The sequence below is a fragment of the Mizuhopecten yessoensis genome, unplaced genomic scaffold (genome assembly GCF_002113885.1).
Source record: "Mizuhopecten yessoensis strain PY_sf001 unplaced genomic scaffold, ASM211388v2 scaffold9651, whole genome shotgun sequence".
NCBI lineage: Eukaryota > Metazoa > Mollusca > Bivalvia > Pectinida > Pectinidae > Mizuhopecten > Mizuhopecten yessoensis.
In genome coordinates, this window is record NW_018408154.1 from 251,168 (window position 1) to 272,752 (window position 21,585).

General features: G+C 41.0%; 1 non-coding gene across 1 annotated transcript; it reads left to right on the plus strand.

The window, feature by feature from the left end:
- Positions 1-4,952: 4,952 nt before the first annotated feature.
- Positions 4,953-5,025, plus strand: Trnak-cuu. The gene has a single exon. It is a non-coding gene; the product is annotated as a tRNA-Lys (tRNA).
- The last annotated feature ends 16,560 nt before the right edge of the window (positions 5,026-21,585 follow it).

Genomic DNA, 21,585 nt, shown 5'->3' on the forward strand with positions numbered 1-21,585 from the left:
TGGTTATCGTTGACATTGGCCGTGTTGGTTATCGTTGACATTTGCCGTGTTGGTTATCGTTAACATTGGCCGTGTTGGTTATCGTTGACATTGGGTGTGATGGTTATCGTTGACATTGGCCGTGTTGGTTATCGTTGACATTGGCCGTGTTGGTTATCGTTGACCTTGGCCGTGTTGGTTATCATTGACATTGGTCGTATTGGTTATCATTAACCTGGCCGTGTTTGTTTTCACTGACCTTGTCGTGTGGGTTATTATTGACCTTGGTTGCGTTGGCGATCGTTGACCTTGGCCGTGTTAGTTATTATTGACCTTGGCCGTGTTGGTTACCGTTCACATTGGCCGTGTTGGTTTTTGTTGACCTTTGGCCGTGTTGGTTATTGTTGACCTTGGCCGTGTTGGTTTTTGTTGACCCTGGCCGTGTTGGTTATTGTTGACCTTGGCCATGTTTGTTTTTGTTGACCTTGGCCATGTTTGTTATTGTTGACCTTGGTCATGTTGGTTACATTGTTGACCTTGTCTGTGTTGGTTATGGTTTTTGTTGACCTTTGGCGTCATCGTGCTAATTATTATTGACCTTGGCCGTTTTGGTATTTCGTTGACCTTGACATTGTTATACATTATTGACCTTGGCCGTATTGGTTATCGTTGATATTGGCCGTGCCGGTTATCGTTGACCTTGGCCGTGCTGGTTTTCACTGACCTTGTCGTGTTGGTTATTATTGACCTTGGTTGCGTTGGCGATCGTTGACCTTGGCCGTGTTAGCGATTATTGACCTTGGCCGTGTTGGTTATCGTTCACATTGGCCGTGTTGGTTTTTGTTGACCTTTGGCCGTGTTGGTTTTTGTTGACCTTGGCCGTGTTGGTTATCGTTGACCTTCAAAATTCTTTCTTTCACGACTATTGGCCGTGTTGGTTTTTGTTGACCTTTGGCCGTGTTGGTTTTTGTTGACCTTGGCCGTGTTGGTTTTTGTTGACTCTGGCCGTGTTGGTTATTGTTGACCTTGGCCATGATTATTTTTGTTGACCTTGGCCATGTTTGTTATTGTTGACCTTGGTCATGTTGGTTACATTGTTGACCTTGTCTGTGTTGGTTATCATTGACTGTTACCGTGTTTGTCATCGTGCTAGTTATTATTGACCTTGGTCGTTCTGGTATTTCGTTGACCTTGACATTGTTATACATTATTGACCTTGGCCGTATTGGTTATCGTTGATATTTGCCGTGCCGGTTATCGTTGACCTTGGCCGTACTGGTTATTGTTGACCTTGGCCGTATTGGTTATCGTTGACATTGGCCGTGTTGGTTATCGTTGACATTGGTCGTGTTGGTTATCGTTGACATTGGCCGTGTTGGTTATCGTTGACATTGGCCGTGTTGGTTATCGTTGACATTGGCCGTGTTGGTTATCGTTGACATTGGCCGTGTTGGTTATCGTTGACATTGGCCGTGTTGGTTATCGTTGACATTGGCCGTGTTGGTTATCGTTGACATTGGCCGTGTTGGTTATCGTTGACATTGGGCGTGTTGGTTATCGTTGACATTGGCCGTGTTGGTTATCGTTGACATTGGCCGTGTTGGTTATCGTTGACCTTGGGTGTGATGGTTATCGTTGACATTGGCCGTGCTGGTTATCGTTGACATTGGCCGTATTGGTTATCGTTGACATTGGCCGTGTTGGTTATCGTTGACATTGGCCGTGTTGGTTATCGTTGACCTTGGGTGTGATGGTTATCGTTGATATTGGCCGTGTTGGTTATCGTTGATATTGGCCGTGTTGGTTATCGTTGATATTGGCCATGTTGGGTAATTATATATGTGAAATCTAAAATTTGCTTTGAGCAGGACCATTATCTTACATTCTGTATTATTTAGGTTTCGTGATGATTGACCCCCCGGCCATATGCTATGGGTAGTAACGCTATGCATTGAACTGCTACGCGAGCTGATACTGTGGTCATACACTGATACTGTATACGTACACTTCCGTGTTTTCGATTACAAAGAAGGAAGGTACCAGGAGAGCGTTTGGTTTTCAAAGGGTATTGTCTAAATCAATATGGCCCAACCGACCTTAAATTACTAACTCAATTTCCATACTTGTATGTTTCTTTCAGATTTTTGCTATTGAATATATAAACATCGTGCTTACCCACGTAGATCTGTATACGTAATGAAAACATGTATAAATTGGTTCGCCTCCCGTTAAGTGACAGCACTACTACCTCTTGGGATGTCAATAATCGCTGTATCGTTAGGACGATCAAACGTATCTCGCGCCATTAAGATATCTCTGGGCGGTGATATCGTATTAGGGTATATACAGATATATGGATCGTCATGTATACAACGTCCTTATCAAACACAACACGCAGTCAGAAGGTCCCACAGAACGCTCTCTGGAGAAAACCATGTAGTAATTAAATATGGATTGTCTCATCACAGAGTAAATTCAACCTTCAAATAGGAAAGACAAGCGACAACGACCGTAAATGATCTTACTAAATGGTCTTCTCCGCCACAACCATAGGAGCAAAAACCCTTTCTATCACGACTACCAAACACGGGTCTTTTCCGCAACAACCATATGGCCAAAATTCTTTCTATCACGACTACCAAACACGGGTCTTCTCCACCACAACCATAGGAGCCAAAATTCTTTCTTTCACGACTACCAAACACGGGTCTTCTTCACCACAACCACAGGAGCCAAACTTCTTTCTTTCACGACTACCAAACACGGGTTTTCTCCCGACAACCATAGGAGCCAAAATTCTTTCTTTCACGACTACCAAACACGGGTTTTCTCCACCACAACCATAGGAGCCAAAATTCTTTCTATCACGACTACCAAACACGGGTCTTCTCCACAACAGCCATAGGAGCCAAAATTCTTTCTTTCAAGTCTTCCAAACACGGGTCTTCTCCCGACAACCATAGGAGCCAAAATTATTTCTTTCACGACGACCAAACACGGGTCTTCTCCACCACAACCATAGGAGCCAAAATTCTTTCTATCACGACTACCAAATACGGGTCTTTTCCGCAACAACCATAGGAGCCAAAATTATTTCTATCACGACTACCAAACACGGGTCTTTTCCGCAACAACCATATGGCCAAAATTCTTTCTTTCACGACTACCAAACACGGGTCTTCTCCACCACAACCATAGGAGCCAAAATTCTTTCTTTCACGACTACCAAACACGGGTCTTCTTCCGACAACCATAGGAGCCAAAAAAAATTCTTTCACGACGACCAAACACGGGTCTTCTCCACCACAACCATAGGAGCCAAAATTGTTTCTATCACGACTACCAAACACGGGTCTTCTCCGCCACAATAATAGGAGCCAAAATTCTTTCTATCACGACTACCAAACACGGATCTTCTCCACAACAGCCATAGGAGCCAAAATTCTTTCTTTCAAGTCTACCAAACACGGGTCTTCTCCCGACAACCATAGGAGCCAAAATTATTTCTTTCACGACGACCAAACACGGGTCTTCTCCACCACAACCATAGGAGCCAAAATTATTTCTTTCACGACGATCAAACACTGATCTTCTCCACCACAGCCATAGGAGCCAAAAATATTTCTTTCACGACTACCAAACACGGGTCTTCTCCCCACAACCATAGGAGCCAAAATTCTTTCTTTCACGACTACCAAACACGGGTTTTCTCCACCACAACCATAGGAGCCAAAATTCTTTCTATCACGACTACCAAACACTGGTCTTCTCCACCACAGCCATAGGAGCCAAAATTCTTTCTATCACGACTACCAAACACGGGTCTTCTCCCCCACAACCACCCTAATACAAACCAACTAAACATCTTCCAAATAAACTTAACAAAAAGAATTGTATAACAGCAACCGAACAAAGTCTTGACCTTTGAAGCCGGCAATCACAAAGGCTTCTCTTCAAGTATCCCAACTGCTGAACGCAAAGTCTTCCCAGCCACACCTCTAGTACAGAAAGTCTTGCCCGCAACAGCCTTCGACCAGAAAGTCTTCTCAACCCAAACACCGAACAGAGAGTCTTCTCAAACCCAACCGCCGAACACAAAGTCTGCTCAAACCGAACCAAAGATCACAAATTCTTTTCCACCCAACCACCAATCACAAAAACTTCTCAAACCCACCCACCGAACAGAGAGTCTTCTTAAACCCAACCGCCGATCACAAAGTCTTCTCAAACCGAACTACTGAACAGAATTTTTTCTCCAACCCAACTGCCAAATGCAAATTTTTCCATCGCAACCGAACTCTTCCCCGACGTAACCACCACATACAGCGTCTTCTCTGCCAAATCTACACAACAAAGTCTTCTCCATTACACATACCGAACATAACGTTGTAATTTCCGAACACAAAATCTACTACAACCAGCAAACATAGTCTTCCCCAACACAACCAATTAGCACAAAGTCACAAAGTCTTCTCACCAACGACCACTAAACACAATCGTACCAATCACAACCGTTTGAGAGGCACCAGTCCACATGACGATGGACTTACAGTTTTCTAACTACGCGCTCAACGAGAACAAGGTTCGCAAGGAATTAGAATTGACGAATGCGAAGTAGTAGACTGGCCCCCGCCTCTAGAATATTGAATTATTAAGAAAAAAGTATAACTCTTATAATTTTGATCACTTGGATGTCTTATTTTGATCCCAAGTTCTAAACTAGGGGGATATAAACTAGTAGTAAAATGCAGTCGAGAAATTCTTCATACAAAAATAGGGGCGGGTAGCTAGTCTAGCAAAGTAGTTACATTTGCTCTCAGGGGTACCTCATAGATGACCGATGTTCGGATGTGTTAGCACGTGTTTACCATAATCATGTATATAAGTACAGTACTGTACACATATACACACAACGACACGTGTTTGTAGCCTAACAAGCTCGAATCGTGATCAAGTGCACGTATGATAGATATGCCCGGCTAGCTCAGTCGGTAGAGCACGAGACTCTTAATCTCGGGGTCGTGGGTTCGAGCCCCACGTTGGGCGATCGTTGTTTTTTTGTTTTAGCAACAGTTAAGGTCGAATGAGTGTATTGATAAACGGAAATAGGAAGTACATCCCTAGATGAAAATTCTAATGTTTGTTTATTATTGACAGAACAGTTTGTTCTCTCAATACTAAAGTAGTTGAAATGTTTCAAGAAAGATAACTCTTACATGCAATTACTATGATTATAAAATGTCAATTTTTTAATCGTTTATAGATAATTTACTTTACACAAATTCAGCATTTATTAAATTTGATATACATTAATGCGGTATCATTTTTATTGACATTATTTTGCAAAACAATGTCTTCCAATTTTCTTTCAATATTCACTCCTTATTACATACATTTCCATTTAAAATCCTTAACATTCTGACAACCGGTTTTTTTTTTTTGTGGCAGAAATATTTCCTCACTTCAAAGCAATATAACTACAAAATTTGAGGAAATTCCACTTAGAAATGGTGACACAAACCTATTACCTTAACGAGTAGTTAACAAATCGTTCTCCTAGAAATGATCACGGGCTGATATACAAAACCGAAATTAAGGCTATATCGTGCTTAAACCTACTTATTACATTACGTGATAATTTCTTGGAAATTTACTGGTGAACTACTTTTTTTTCATAGATATGTATCAAGCCGATATTACATCTGAGCATGCTAAATACCGTGTTACCTACTTACACGATAATTATCTCAGGAAATGTAAACATATTTCGACATATTTTAAACGTTATTGTAACATACAGTCGGGACCAAACGTTATTGTGACATACAGTCGGGACCAAACGTTATTGTGACATACAGTCGGGACCAAACGTTATTGTGACATACAGTCGGGACCAAACGCACTGTTCGACGAATGAGGGGTATTCGAGTAAACAGAGTTCGAAGAAGTGGGGTTTAACTGTATTCATATATTATGTCGACATCTTCTCAGGTTATGTCGACATAGTTAACTTGTAGGTCGAAAGTTGATGGCAGAGATATGCCACCATGCTTCTACTTAAACCGCTGTCCATGGCTTTTACTTACAATATGACAGCTTGCTACCAAGCTGTACGATCAGCGTGACGATTTCGATGTTCGTGAACTTTCCCTTTCGTGGTAGTAACACACTCAACTCACAAACTTATCGTGTTCAATGTTGCAATTGATTCGGTATCAAGAGTTTGCTCCGATTATCAGGGAGTTCCCTGACAGATTTCGACTGGTGGCAGCCAAACTTAAAACACAGCGTTTATAAGGATGCAGGTTGATAGTGATAGACAAGATGGCTGCCGTCTCCCTGGAAATTTACACGCTTTCGTCAACACCTGGCCTTATTTCCCTTTTTACTTTTTAAGGGAATTGTATGGACATGTTTCCTTTGTTCCTATTTTGTCCTAGTTTTATCGATTTCTAGTATTGACATTTCTGTATTCTCTTTTGATGCATGTAAAGCTTGCTGATGATAGTCGGGTTTACAATAGATTCCTAATTCAGACAAATGATCGGTGGGGACTCGATACAGGATTCGTAGGGATGGCGGATGATTTACAAAGTCTCGTCTACGTCTCGGAGAATCTCACACGAAGGTACTGACCGGAACCACCTGTGGCCAAAAAATGGCAAAAGACTCAATTATAGTCACAGAGTCTCGTTAACGTGCCGATCTCGCTGGGCTAGGATCGAATAAAACAAATTACAAAGTCTCGCGTGAGTAAAGTCTAAACCTCATGTGAATTCGATGGAAGAAGAACCTCTGACCTCGATTGATACATCATCACGTCTCGACAAGCTCTCGCGAGAATGAAATAGATGACCTAGACATGAGAGCTCAGTCAATGATCATTAATCGTAAATACAGTGTGGTATCTAGTTTTGACCTTATTCTGGTAACAAGCGACTTAGTACAGACGACCTCAATTCGCTAACTACGGTATTGATGAGGAGACCCACCTATATACTTACACTTGATTTATCTTAAAGCTTAAAATGAAAAAGATAAATTATTGAGTGTTGACATTCCAACACTGAGAAAAAACCACTATAATCTTGATCTATTTTATATCAGCTATGAAACGAGTTTTATCACACTATATCATATCGCTCTTGTGAATAGAAGCGTGAAGGGAGTCATAATGCGTAGTGCCTAGGGAAAACCAACGTGGTCGACTTCACAGCCATTGCAGTTTACCACAACGACCATGATTCGGTATGAAGGAGATGTCACAGGTCTAGGTAGCCCGAGTTTCCTCTGGCCCTGACACCAGACTTGAACATTGTGACCGATAGATGTCCGGTGTGGGACATCTATCGGTCAAAATGTCCAAGTCTGGCTACAAGGCCAGAGGAAACTTGGGCTGAGGTCCAAGTGGCTGACCTTGAAAGGCATTTTTTTACATGTCAGGCAAATTGGTAGTTGTGACCAATCCGCTTGCACTGCAATAATCTCTTAACTGAATGAAGAGCACGGTAGCTTACGGACTGCCGGATCAGTCTTTTCGCCCCATCATATTGCGATCATTGAGAAACAAAACATAGTACCTTTACACAAATTCACAATATAAGATATCGAAGAAAACGATAATTTCAGATTGTGACATAATATAATTGTACATTGGATTACGATCGCCTTCTAACCTCGCGCTTGAGGGAATTTCCTTATAGTTAAAACAGTTAAGCGGTGGACTGGGAAGCTGAGGGTCGCTGGTTCGATCTTAGGTGGAAGCACACTATTATTTTTCCTCTTACAGTATACATAACTAAATAACATGAACTGGAACTGTTTTATATTGTCACAAGAAACATGTCACTGGATTGTGTATAGGATCTAGCATGACAAAACCTTGTACAGGAGTAGCATGACAAAAGCGTTTATTGCTAAACATCTTTTCGCCATAGACACAGCCTGAGCGTTCTTGTCAGCCAGCGCAAGAAAATCAAAGCATACCTATTACAACCTTGTCACTCGTAGTATTCATTTATCACCAGCCCGCACGACCGACACGGTGCTACTGGGTGAATCGATTAATCGTACGGTTCTCGAGGGCTAGGGTCTATATTACATTAGCAACAACTGGGACTGACCTCAGCGTGATTACGAGATGTACGAGGCTGACCTTGACAACAAGTAAACCACTTATTGGACTGTCCTTGAGCAGACATTAACCACTTAAGCGGACGTTGGATAAATCGCGTCGTGTATTACATAAACGTTTGTGCAAATTAATGGTGTCTGACCGCCATTTCCCGACCACAGGTCACTAGGGCGGCAGCACGTGACGCTATCAAACATCCGTGTTAGGGGATAATACAAATGCCATCTGCTTAGAGGAGGTCTCATTATAACACCAGGCAATGGCATATATTGACGGATCGTGGCACAAAGCAGTGTCATCTAATAAAGCACTTTGACTTAAAGAGGTGCAATATACTGGCAAACTATGACAAAAACCAGCGTCATCTATGGACAGGCAGTTACACAAACCAGCGCCATATATGGACGGGCAGTAACACAAACCAGCGCCATCTATGGATCCACGGGCAGTTACACAAACCAGCGCCATCTATGGACGGGCAGTTACACAAACAAGCGCCATCTATGGACGCACAGTTACACAAACCAGCGCCATATATCGACGGGCAGTTACACAAACCAGCGCCATCTATGGACGGGCAGTTACACAAACCAGCGCCATCTATGGACGCACAGTTACACAAAGCATTGTCATCCATGGACAGGCTGTGACACAAAGTAGTTCCGACTATTGACTGGCTAAAACTCAAACCTAACAGATGATCTCAGTAATAAACAACTCTGGGCAAATAAATGGAATATTCAATTTAATCCAAATAAAACAGAATCTGTTATATTCTCTAAAAAAAACTTAATACTCATCACCCAAATGTATATTTTTATGATGAACCTGTTACTGTCAGCCGAACACCTAAACATCTTGGCTTGACATTCAGTGATGATGCTAAGTGGAATGACCACATTTATGATATTTACCAAAAAACAAACAAAAGAATTAATATTTTAAGGATGATGAAACATAAACTAGACAGACAGTCATTAACCACAATGTATACATCATATATTAGACCTATACTAGAATATGCAGATGTTGTTTGGGATAATTGTTCACAAAATCTAAAAAATCTCTTAGAGTCAGTCCAGCTACAGGCTGCGAGAATAATTACAGGACTGCGTAGAGGCACCCCACACTATCTTGTACAACGAATTAGGCTGGGTTCCTCTTGAAAGTAGGAGAAAACAACATAAAATGATGCTGATGTACAAGATTATGAATAATGAAACTCCATATTATCTGAAAGAAATCACTGAGTCACATTTTCATGATCCCACATTAGCTAGATTTCCCCTTAGATCAGTTAGAATATTTGATCCCCCTCTTTGTCGAACTGTAAACTATTCTAATAGCCTTCTCCATCCATGTTTAATGAAATAAATAATATCGCTTCAGACCTTCAAAATATTCGTTCCGCCTATCAGTTCAAAAAGTTAATAAGACCTATTCCAAATTCAAACACAAGAACAACAGATGTCTTTAAGTTTTTAGGAAATAGGGAAACTAATATTATTCTCTGTCAGTTGAGAAATGAGGCCAGTAACCTAAATAATGACCGTCAGAAAGATTATCTTACTGAGTCCTCTGCATGTTCTTGTGGTTCTAGATTTGAAACAGCATCTCATTACTTCCATGATTGTATCAAATACACTGAATATCGTATTCTACTTCATTAGATGTCATGCTAAATGGTTGTGAGAGATGTGATGAAAATAAACATATTCTCCTATCTATATCCAATTACATTTTAAGTTCTAGAAGATTCAGGACATTAAACTTCAATTTTGAATGAAATTTTACATTTTGTTTATTAACACTCTATTTATTCATTTACATTTTATTTTATCTCAATGTAATTCTTCTGATTTCCAGAAATGGTACATGAATATTAATATTAATATTTCCTATTTCTCTTCATTGTTTATTTTGAAATATTGTTAGTGATGGGGGCTGGGGTTCAGAAGACCAGTTATACTGTTTTATTAAAAAATATTGGGAAACAACTACATAAATAAGAATATAAAGCTTTACAACATGTTAATTATATATCTAACCTGTGTTTAATATGCATAAATTAAACTATTTGGTGGGATTGTATTTCCAAACTCATCAGTGGATGGCCTTGTGTGATACAATGGACTTTTTGGCCTGTATCTGTTGGGTGCGGTAATTTAATCCCATCAAATGTTTATACATGCAGCTCCATCAACAAATTATTTTTCTTTTCTCTTCATAATATGTATATATATATACAGGTATAGAAAAAATAAGATTAACGACCGACTAAAAAACTAGCTGCTTTCACCCTTCACAGGGCTCTTCAGGTTAACTGGTTTATTCAAAAGAACAACGTCGTGACGTCACAATTACATGTCATCACACTACAATAGTAACGTGACGTCACGAAGTACACAAGATTGGTGGACAATTTAGCGTAAAAATAAAAGGTTAGAATTTAAACCATTAGATTCAATTATAATTAAAATGAGTATTAGTAGTTGTTTCCCCTAATTTGATTATTAATTTGATAATACCAACTTGTTTGTATGTGTTTGTATGTGTTCTAATGTCTATGTCTATGCTTGTACCACTGTCTGTTACTATGTTTGGAAAAGGCTTTAATAGGCTATGCCTGCTGCCCAATCCATTTGTCATTTGACAATAAAATTTATTGAAATTGAAATTGAAAACTCAAAGCAGTGCCAGCTATGGACGGGATGTGACACAGAGCAGTGCCACCTGTGACAGGCTGTAACGCAAAGCAGTGTCATGCACAGCAGTGTCATCTATTGACCGGCTGTGTCGCAAAGCAGCGCCATCTATTGACCGACCGAGTCGCAAAGAAGCGCCATCTATTGACAAGCAATGATGCAAAGCAGTGCCATCTAAAGGCGTGTCATCATTTGACGCACTGTGAAAGTGTCATCTACTGACGAGCGGTGAAACCAAAACCACGCGTCTGCTAACGACCAGTAAAAGAGTATTTCCCATGTCTTGTTACTCTGTCATTCCTTTAAACAATATAATAAAAATAGTAATTACCTGCAAAAAAGAAAACTATCTAATTTTTAATAAAAATAATATTTCATAACCTCTTCAAAAATCGACTTTGGAAAGGACAAAGGTGTGCGATAACCGACACACGTGTACAGTGTTTCCATGGCTGCACGTGACGATGTCCAGGTCAGAATGCCGCAAACCATTACGAAGACTACATAAATATCAGCGGTAGATTAGATTATAAACAAAACGGAGGAGACGACAATCCTCGGGGTAGTCTACCGAAATGCTTCCATGAAACCTGTCTATAAAAGAAGCACTTAGAACTGTTCCCCGTGGCCTAATGGATAGAGATAGAGGGCTGGATCCCAGGTTTGGTGGCAGTAACACGGCTAATTCGACTCGAAAGGGACATCATGGCATGTCAGTTCCCTGGCTTTGATCATTTCACAGTAATATGTGCCAAAGGAAAACACAGAGATAGTCAACTGAAGAATATAATGGCTTCTCGGTGTCAACAATGGACACACATATCACATCGTATTTATTTTCTTAGAGAGCAATCTACAAGCTCCGCCTTTATCATACCTCCGACAACTTCCATCGGCAACGATTATTGCGCCATGCTGGTTTGGATTTTTCAGCAAATTGTTATTTCTAACTTTGGAGCATTGGATATGGTATTGTTATGAATCACGTAAATAACTGTTGGGTGAATTAGATTAGTTTACACTTTTAGTACCCCCATGTTTGTAAAGTCTGCGTTTGATTGTTTCCCACGAGGCTCCTTTAGGACCTGATTCAATCATACCGAGATCCCGTGTTGCCTTCCAAACTTTTTCACAATCTTCGTTGTTGATTTATTTACTGCAAATTCCCAAATTACCTCAAGTCATGAAATCCGAGTTTCACTACGGTCGTTCCCTGGATGCAGAATAGTCCTTCTAAAATGACAAACGGACAAGAGTAACGTCCCGGAATACACCAAGTCGACTAACCCGAAGCTTGCAAACATGGCATTTTTCATTGATTTTTTCCTCTGGCCAATTACTTATGTCACAATTTAGAAAATAATATATTAATTTACTTTAAGTTACGTGTTTCAGCCCGGTCTGATAAACAAAATCGATACTAGCTGAAGTGTATTTTGGGAATACAGTAATTTAGAACTATTTTGTCACGGTAATGATTTGTTTAAGGAAAACAAATGGTTGACTGTATCCATTTTCTAAAAGGCGTCGTGAGCTAGATTAGATTGTGTTCCGTGAATCCCAGCCTGATAATACTGTTACTGAAGGGCTCATTGATCACATTAGTATCAAGTAGTCAATTGGCGTCGCGAAAATCACGTGATAATTTTGTCATAAAGCTAGAGGAAGTTATGTTGATTTCCTGTTCCATAGATCATCTAGGACTGTTTTACAGCCAGTAACAGCTCAGCATTGCCGACGGATACACGGACATTTTGAGTATATAGTATCGAAGTCTTGATCCAGTGTAGTCCGTGGCATCAACTTATCAATGAGAACCATTCTAAGTTCAATAGACAATTAGCTGGCTTAATCTCAGTTGCCAATGACATAATCAGCTTTTCATGAACCTCCGTGGCGTAGTTAAGGGGTTGTATTTTATGTTAACGGTTACCGAACATGACACTTTCCCACTGAAATCAAATTGCTTGAAAATTTCCATGTAGTTGTAATTCTCTTGACATCTTTTATATTTGATCATTCGAGATTTACGAATGACATCGCATTACTCGAGATTTCCCCACTAACAACACATTACTCGAGATTTCCCCACTAGCATCACATTCCTCGAGATTTCCCCACTAACATCACATTACTCGAGATTTCCCCACTAACAGCACATTACTCGAGATTTCCCCACTAACAACACATTACTCGAGATTTCCCCACTAACATCACATTACTCGAAAATTCCCCACTAACATCGCATAACTCGAGATTTCCCCACTAACAACACACTACTCGAGATTTCCCCACTAACAACACATTACTCGAGATTTCCCCACTAACATCACATTACTCTAGATTTCCCCACTAACAACACACTACTCGAGATTTCTCCACTAACAACACATTACTCGAGAATTCCCCACCAACATCACATTACTCGAGATTTCCCCACTAACATCACATTACTTGAGATTTCCCTACTAACATCACATTACTCGAGATTTCCCTACTAACATCACATTACTAAAGATTTCCCCACTAACATAACATTACTCGAGATTTCCCCACTAACAACTCATTACTCGAAAATTCCCCACTAACATCACATTACTCGAGATTTCCCCACTAACATCACATTACTCGAGAGTTCTAATTGACACCTTGTTACTCGAGACTTTAATGATAACGCATTAATTCCCATTTTCATGTCAACGTGACAATATGTCTGCATAAGTTCTGGACGTTAGAACAAAGCTGCCTGATGACGTCAACGTCACGATATCAATACTTCGACGTCACAATGCAAGTCATAGTTCAAGGCAAAAAAGTTGATTCTTTCCAAACTGCATCAGTGCGCAGCCGGATAACGACGTACCTTATGAGTATGCACCTCAAACAGTCGCAGGCTGATCAACGATGTCAGAGAAGGAGGCGTCATAACGTTGGAAACTAATCAGTAACCCTCTGGTTTACATCCGGGTCACCATTCACGGATATTAAACTGGACTGCTAGTGTGTTCTAATACTTGTCTATAATGATTGTAGCTAGATTAAGGGTGGTAAGTCAACATCATATAGATTGATGTTAGGGTAAAAAATTGTCATTTTGGGGTTTTGAGTCCTCACAACAGCAAATGTTATATGAAGATTATGTCAGTGGATAATGGGAGCGCTAAAGGGTCACTTTAAATTTAAATTTCGCTGAAATGTTATAACCTACACAAGGCCGCATGAAATTGCACCCTGTTACGTTATTCTAACAACAGACTAACCTGAGGGAATTAGGTAGTCAGCGTCGTAAAAAATCACGTTATTATAACAACAGATTAACCAGAGGGAATTAGGTATTCAGCGACGTAAAGAATCACGTTATTATAACAACAGACTAACCAGAGAGAATTAGGTAGTTAGCGTCGTAAAGAATCATGTTATTCTGACAACAGACTAACCAGAGGTCATTAGGTAGTCTGCGTCGTAAAGAATCACGTCATTCTGACAACAGACTAACCAGAGGGCATTAGGTAGTCAGCGTAATAAAGAATCACGTTATTCTGACTACAGACTAACCCGAGCGAATTAGGTAGTCAGCGATGTAAAGAATCACGTTATTCTGCCAACAGACTAACCAGAGGGAATTAGGTACTACGCGCACTTAAGAATCACGTTATTCTGACAACATACTAACCAGAGGGTATTAGGTAGTCAGCGTCGTAAAGAATAACGTCATTCTGACAACGGACTAACCAGAGGGAATTAGGTAGTTAGCGTCGTAAAGAATCACGTTATTCTGACTACAGACTAACCAAAGGGAATTAGGTAGTCAGCGTCGTAATGAATCCCGTTATTCTGACAACAGACTAACCAGAGGAAATTAGGTAGTCAGCGTCGTAAAGAATAACGTCATTCTGACAACAGACTACCCAGAGGGAATTAGGTAGTCAGCGACGTAAAGAATCACGTTATTATAACAACAGACTAACCAGAGGGTATTAGGTAGTCTGCGTCGTAAAGAATAACGTCATTCTGACAACAGACTACCCAGAGGGAATTAGGTAGTCAGCGACGTTAAGAATCACGTTATTCTGACAACAGACTAACCAGAGGGTATTAGGTAGTCTGCGTCGTAAAGAATAACGTCATTCTGACAACAGACTAACCAGAGGGAATTAGGTAGTCAGCGACGTTAAGAATCACGTTATTCTGACAACAGACTAACCAGAGGGAATTAGGTAGTCAGCGTCGTAAAGAATCACGTTATTCTGACAACAGACTAACCAGAGGGAATTAGGTAGTCAGCGTCGTAAAGAATCACGTTATTCTGACAACAGACTAACCAGAGGGAATTAGGTAGTCAGCGTCGTAAAGAATCACGTTATTCTGACAACAGACTAACCAGAGGGAATTAGGTAGTCAGCGTCGTAAAGAATCACGTTATTCTGACAACAGACTAACCAGAGGGAATTAGGTAGTCAGCGTCGTAAAGAATCACGTTATTCTGACAACAGACTAACCAGAGGGAATTAGGTAGTCAGCGTCGTAAAGAATCACGTTATTCTGACAACAGACTAACCAGAGGGAATTAGGTAGTCAGCGTCGTAAAGAATCACGTTATTCTGACAACAGACTAACCAGAGGGAATTAGGTAGTCAGCGTCGTAAAGAATCACGTTATTCTGACAACAGACTAACCAGAGGGAATTAGGTAGTCAGCGTCGTAAAGAATCACGTTATTCTGACAACAGACTAACCAGAGGGAATTAGGTAGTCAGCGTCGTAAAGAATCACGTTATTCTGACAACAGACTAACCAGAGGGAATTAGGTAGTCAGCGTCGTAAAGAATCACGTTATTCTGACAACAGACTAACCAGAGGGAATTAGGTAGTCAGCGTCGTAAAGAATCATGTTATTCTGACAACAGACTAACCAGAGGGAATTAGGTAGTCAGCGTCGTAAAGAATCACGTTATTCTGACAACAGACTAACCAGAGGGAATTAGGTAGTCAGCGTCGTAAAGAATCACGTTATTCTGACAACAGACTAACCAGAGGGAATTAGGTAGTCAGCGTCGTAAAGAATCACGTTATTCTGACAACAGACTAACCAGAGGGAATTAGGTAGTCAGCGTCGTAAAGAATCACGTTATTCTGACAACAGACTAACCAGAGGGAATTAGGTAGTCAGCGTCGTAAAGAATCACGTTATTCTGACAACAGACTAACCAGAGGGAATTAGGTAGTCAGCGTCGTAAAGAATCACGTTATTCTGACAACAGACTAACCAGAGGGAATTAGGTAGTCAGCGTCGTAAAGAATCACGTTATTCTGACAACAGACTAACCAGAGGGAATTAGGTAGTCAGCGTCGTAAAGAATCACGTTATTCTGACAACAGACTAACCAGAGGGAATTAGGTAGTCAGCGTCGTAAAGAATCACGTTATTCTGACAACAGACTAACCAGAGGGAATTAGGTAGTCAGCGTCGTAAAGAATCACGTTATTCTGACAACAGACTAACCAGAGGGAATTAGGTAGTCAGCGTCGTAAAGAATCACGTTATTCTGACAACAGACTAACCAGAGGGAATTAGGTAGTCAGCGTCGTAAAGAATCACGTTATTCTGACAACAGACTAACCAGAGGGAATTAGGTAGTCAGCGTCGTAAAGAATCACGTTATTCTGACAACAGACTAACCAGAGGGAATTAGGTAGTCAGCGTCGTAAAGAATCACGTTATTCTGACAACAGACTAACCAGAGGGAATTAGGTAGTCAGCGTCGTAAAGAATCACGTTATTCTGACAACAGACTAACCAGAGGGAATTAGGTAGTCAGCGTCGTAAAGAATCACGTTATTCTGACAACAGACTAACCAGAGGGAATTAGGTAGTCAGCGTCGTAAAGAATCACGTTATTCTGACAACAGACTAACCAGAGGGAATTAGGTAGTCAGCGTCGTAAAGAATCACGTTATTCTGACAACAGACTAACCAGAGGGAATTAGGTAGTCAGCGTCGTAAAGAATCACGTTATTCTGACAACAGACTAACCAGAGGGAATTAGGTAGTCAGCGTCGTAAAGAATCACGTTATTCTGACAACAGACTAACCAGAGGGAATTAGGTAGTCAGCGTCGTAAAGAATCACGTTATTCTGACAACAGACTAACCAGAGGGAATTAGGTAGTCAGCGTCGTTAAGAATCACGTTATTATAACAACAGACTAACCAGAGGGAGTTAGGTAGTCAGCGTCGTAAATAATCACGTTATTATAACAACAGACTAACCAGAGGGAATTAGGTAGTCAGCGACGTAAAGAATCACGTTATTATAACAACAGCCTACCAAAGGGAATTAGGTAGTCAGCGTCGTAAAAATTCACTTTATTATAACAACAGACTTACCAGAGGGAATTAGGTAGTCAGCGTCGTTAAGAATCACGTTATTATAACAACAGACGAGCCAGAGGGAATTAGGTAGTCAGCGTCGTAAATAATCACGTTATTATAACAACAGACTAACCAGAAGGAATTAGGTAGTCAGCGTCGTAAAAAATCACGATATTCTGACAACAGACTAACCAGAGGGAAATAGGTAGTCAGCGTCGTAAAGAATCACGTCATTCTGACAACAGACTATCCAGAGGGAATTAGGTAGTCAGCGACGTAAAGAATCACGTTATTATAACAACAGACTAACCAGAAGGAATTAGGTAGTCAGCGTCGTAAAAAATCACGTTATTCTGACAACAGACTAACCAGAGGGAATTAGGTAGTCACCGTCGTTAAGAATCACGTTATTATAACAACAGCCTACCAAAGGGAATTAGGTAGTCAGCGTCGTAAAGAATCACGTCATTCTGACAACAGACTAACCAGAGGGAATAAGGTAGTCAGCGTCGTAAAGAATCATGTTATTCTGACAACAGACTAACCAGAGGGAATAAGGTAGTCAGCGTCGTAAATAATCACGTTATTATAACAACAGACTAACCAGGGGGAATTAGGTAGTCAGCGTCGTAAAGAATCACGTCATTCTGACAACAGACTAACCAGAGGGAATTAGGTAGTTAGCGTCGTAAAGAATCACGTTATTCTGACAACAATCTAACCAGAGGGAATTAGGTAGTCAGCGTCGTAAAGAATCACGTTATTATAACAACAGACTAACCAGAGAGAATTAGGTAGTTAGCGTCGTAAAGAATCACGTTATTCTGACAACAATCTAACCAGAGGGAATTAGGTAGGCAGCGTCGTAAAGAATCACGTTATTATAACAACAGACTAACCAGAGGGAATAAGGTAGTCAGCGTCGTAAAGAATCACGTTATTCTGACAACAATCTAACCAGAGGGAATTAGGTAGTCAGCGTCGTTAAGAATCACGTTATTATAACAACAGACTAACCAGAGGGAATTAGGTAGTCAGCGTCGTAAATAATCACGTTATTATAACAACAGACTAACCAGAGGGAAATAGGTAGTCAGCGTCGTAAAGAAAATAGACGGACCAATAATCGGAATGAGTCAGCATATACAATCTGGTCAGTTTTTTGTACACTAGAACAGAGCATGATTATACAGGAGTTCCACAATGGTCGCCTCCAATGATCATGTCGTGGAATGCAGCAGGCTGAATCTTTGTTAGTGTTCCTGTATCTCTGAAAGAAGGGAGGCTGTAGGAGTAATCAGGATATCACTTCCTACCAATTTCCGATAGGTTCAAATATATTCGAAGCTTTGTGATATCACGGACATGACGCTGTTTCAGGCCCATCAAAACCACAATGTAATAACTGCATGCAACCGGGAATAAAGACACGTGTCCGTTAAAAGTGCATCAGGAAATATGTTTCCAAACAGTACTATCACATACCATCATAATTGTTACAAATATAGACCAAGATGATCAGCACCAACTCAACGGTGATTTAATTAGAACTCCTTTTTAAGAAAAATCTGTTCACGGAGAACTGTCAGCACTCGGTGGATGCTATCCCTGTAACGGAAAATAGGGGGCGTATTTCACAGCACTTTCATATATATGCATTTCAATTCTTGAAAATCCTTCGGTAGAGTTTAAAACGTACGAAGGGGGGTAAGTCCGATATGCATACCGGTGATAGTTTCTTTGACACCTGTGTGATAGCCTCTCCTATGAGAGTACTCCGAATTGTTGCGGGGGCTGAACCCAAATTCTATGGGGTTTTATGTATTATTATTTTTTATGTTTGTGGGGCCTGGGAGGGGGTTTACTGCATACGAGCTTTCGTTTCAAGTTTCCATCAGTTTCGATTTCACGGACGAAAAGGTTTGCTCAAGCCGTTTTATAATTCAATATTTGTTACTACTTGTAATTAAATTGCCCCCGGTTAATAAACTTTCATAAGAAGATTGTTTTTGTTCACGGTATCTTCCTGCTCGTTTGGATTTCTAAGAACTTTTTTCTTCGTACCATTTTAAGTTCATTGACCAAAAGCTGGTGCGGAGAAGACTGGTATATGCTAGAAGGGAGCAGATGCCGCCTACATTCCTACAGACGATCAATCAACACCTGCAATGTCAGCTTTAAGTAATTACCTATCACACTCCAGCTGCTGTGGCGAGTTAATGGTACGTTTATTTTTATAATTATTGATTTTTTAAAACAAAATATAAAAACAATTTTCGACCATCTGACAGACACGATGCATTTCTTGAACAAATTGGTAAATTTGAAGCCCGTTCACGTCCAGCGTGGCAGCATGCCCGCTACAATATTTCGTGTCTGTTCTAACTCTCTGACTTGTTAAAGTACACGGACTTATCCTGACGGAGCAACAAATGTAGATCACTTGGCCGCATGTCAGATATACGTTCGTGTTTTGCTAGGAAGATGTGCTCTTTGATGATTATCTGACTTACAAAGGTGTGTTAACATACGCGCTCTAGCTACACGCTCGCCTCTATGTCAAATAGCAAAAGTAATCTGTCGCAAGCTCATTCAACAAACAGAGAACGTCAACCTCCTCAATCCATAAAACGACGAAACCATCTCTGATTCCTGTTTCGACGGCAAATTACCTAATCCATCAGAGAACACCAACCTCTCTCCATCAACAAACGACCCCTACCCCTATCACACAACAGAATACGTCGTGACCTCCCTCGTACCACAAAGGGCGCCAACCTCTCTCTCCAACCACAAAGGAAGCCAATTTCTCCTTTCAAGAAGGACTACAACAAAAAACAACTTCTACCTCCTTACAAATATAGCGCCAACCCCTCCCTTAAAACAAGGACCGCCAACCTCTTTCCAGACTGATGGTCTCTAGGATATTGAATGATTAAGAACAAAAAATTTCATGATTATATGTATTATGAAAAAATCGTCGAAAAATAAACAATTACAAAAAAAAAAAAAAAAANTATGGGCTGGTAGCCAGTCTTACCTCTCTCGTACCACAAAGGACACAGACATCCCCCACACCTCAAAGGATGCCACACTTCTCACAAAAGACCCAACTTCTACTACTATGACGCAAATCCGAACCGCCGACACCAATACTACAAAGGACGCCAACCTCTGTCCACTACCAAAAAGGACGCCAACCTCTGTCCACTACCAAAAAGGACGCCGACCTCTGTCCACTACCAAAAAGGACGCCAACCTCTGTCCACTACCAAGAAGGACGCCAATCTCTGTCCACTACCAAAAAGGACACCAACCTCTGTCCACTACCAAAAAGGACGCCAACCTCTGTTCACTACTAAAAAGGTCGCCAACCTCTGTCCACTACTAAAATGGACGACAACCGATCTTAAACCACAAAGGCCGCCGACCTTTCCTGTACAAAGAACGCCAAATTAACCCCCTACAACAAAGAACGCTAGCCTTACTATGCTACTAAAAAGGACGTCACTTCTCTCTTTTTCCACGAAGAACTCGATCTCTCTCCTAACAAAAGACGCCAACCTCTCTCTTCTACCACAAATGACACCAGCCTCTCTCGTATCATGAAGAACGCCAACCTCTATTTCCATGGAGGACACCAACCTATCGCCCCTACTAAAAAGGACGCCTCTTATCTCTTTTTAAAGGACGCAACCCCTCTCTTAACAAAAGACGCCAAGCTCTCCTTCCATGAAGGACGCGCCAGCCTCCCCCATACTATGAAGGATGCCAATCGTTTTTGGTAACAGCGCTTAGATGCCTGTTCATTGAACTAATGGTAACGAGCTCAGTTAAATTCAACTACATTCTGGCGATTCCGTCCGAAAATCTCCTTCGAGACGGAAGTGTACAAATGCATGCCGGCAGCGGTTGTCTGCAGCCTGGCATTTACATAACGGCGGAAAGAGACGTATACATGTAAAATTGTATTGTCGTGTGATATATACTTGCCTATTTTGGCATTGATGACGTATGTGCGTGTTGTCTGTGCCCTATCGTGTAGTTATATGCTGCCGTTCCACGAGATGACAGCGCTACCTCTCGGACATGCATATGCATGTGACAATATCGGATCATCGACTGTTTGCGCGTGACTATAACAACCGCCCGGGGACTCCGATTGTTGACTAGACGAAGAGGTAATCTGTAATCAAAATCTTCAGTGTTAAACACGACATAAACCTGAGATAGGAGGGCGGCCGGTACCGTGGATCATGTCGCCTCCGCGCACCTAACACCCTGACAGGTGGAACATGGATCGTTGGGCAGTAATGTGGCTTGACACTGGAGTACGTCAAAATTAGGAAGATTATCGAGGAATACAGCACCGTAGAGAACGATATGTTGACCAGTA